This window comes from Mus caroli, unplaced genomic scaffold (assembly GCF_978045245.1).
Source record: "Mus caroli unplaced genomic scaffold, Mus_caroli_1 scaffold_10, whole genome shotgun sequence".
Classification (NCBI taxonomy): Eukaryota; Metazoa; Chordata; class Mammalia; order Rodentia; family Muridae; genus Mus; species Mus caroli.
The window spans coordinates 41988570-41990578 of NW_028227265.1; positions in this window are offsets into that span (position 1 = coordinate 41988570).

Here is a 2009-nt window from a genome sequence, read left to right on the forward strand (position 1 = left end):
TCAGGCCCTTTGGAATATGTTACTATGACTCTTTCCTTCTGTGGATACAGGCTAGTTTCAACCTTTGAATCTGAGCTGACCTTGGTACTTGCTTTGGCCACTGTTCCAGCATGAGCTAGAACACAATGTAATTTACGTCCTAGTTCTGAGCCTCTTAGGCCTTGCTGCCTCTTAGAATAAAGACATTCCATCAACACAAGCCCAGGCTTGTCTGTTAGGCCAGAGCACAGCCATCCCGAACAGGACTTTCCAGAACCATCCTGCCCCAGCTGACTCACTAATTGCACCCAGACACAGGCAGAGAGCCTAGGTCTGCCAAGGCTACTTGCGGCACCTTGGCTCAGTGGACAGTAGGCTTGTAGGAAGTGGATGCTCTAAGCTATGCTTAGGGGCAAGTTGTTACATGGCCATAGCTCACTGATGCGACTTTTTAGTTAACCGTCACATGTTCCCTTTCTTCTGTGAACATTTTCTCCAAGGGGCCAGAGGGGTTGTCTCCTCTTCTTCCCCTCATGAGAAGACCACACGAGGCTTGCAGGCCTGATCTCTTCAGGTATGAGAGGCTGGCCCTTGCCACTGCAGACGCTGGGCCGTCTCTGTAGCCCCCTGTGATCGTGCCCCCTCAGGATTTCTGCTGGTGAGCATTTTCAGTCCCTCCTCTCTCCAGAGTTCAAGTTACACAGAAGCAGGGGCATGCCTGCCCCCATTCACACCGTGCCCTCAGCCTTGTAGCAGCAACACACAGCGGGTACACACGGGAGAGCTGCAAAGCTTACGAGCCCCACAGCCCTGGGATTTCCTCTGCACTGCTCTTGCTGTCCCAGTCCCCTCCATCCAGACTTAACTACAGCTTTCCACCTACTGCATTGCTCTAGCCTCTGAGCCCTTGCATGTTCTGTTCTCTCTGCCTACTCTTCCCTCGCTCATACAGATCCTGGCATTTTTGTGTCTCAGTAAAAGTAGCTTCCTCCTCCAGGAAGCCTTTCCTCTCCAGGGATTTGACCTTATTTCGTGCCCAGTGTCACCACCTGCTCAATCCTCTGTCATGGGGACTATAGCCCTGTGGTTTGGTAGGTGGGTGGGATAATGGACTAGTGGCAATAATCACTACCTCGTGATTACCTACCCTGTATACTTCCCTGAGAGTGTGGGCTGCACCAATTTCCCCTGGAAACGGTGTTGCACACATGTCCCAGAACCTGTGGGACAGAGCTTCTGTAAACCAGATCTGTGGTTGGGACCTGGGGTCTTAGTGGACCCAAAGAAGAATCCAGAAAGCCATGTAATATATACCTGGTAGGCAAAAGATAATCAATAAAATCTGTGTTATCATAGCCCAGACTCTGCAGTGGCAAAGACCAGCCTCTCATACCTGAAGGGGTGAGAGAAGTGAGAGGCAGGGCAGAGACTAGGCCTGCAAGTCCCTGTCTGGAGTTCCCATGAGGGAAAGAAGAGACAACCACCCCTCTGGCCCCTTGGAGAAATGTTCACAGAAGGAAGGGCACATCTGGGGGTTAACTAAGGAGTTGTGACAGTGAACTATGGCTAAGCACAGTTAGGGCACGGCGGGGGCCGGTTGGGACAGTGAGCACAGTTATCATGAAGTCAGTTCTTGCAAGAGAGGACCCCAGCTACCAGCCTCAGGCCTACACACGAGGGCCAGTTCCCCATAAACTGATGAGCTCCATAGGGCAGTGCTATGTGTATCCAGACAGCTGTTCAACTTTTTCTCCTCTGTGAAGTCCCCCTGGGGACTTGAAGCCCCATTTTCTTGCCCAAGAAAAATTCTTTACTAAGAAGCAATTGAAAAAAACCTTGTACTCCCCCTCTCCCCATTTTGATGTTTTAGACAGGGCCTCATACAGTCCCAAGCTGGCATTGAACTTGAGCCCTTGAGCCCCCTGTCTCTATCTGCACTGGAATACAGGCAAATGTCTGAAAACTTCCCCTAAGGAAGCTCTCTTCCTGGTTACTCCTGGGTTGATGCAAAGTCGAGCTGAAGACAGGGC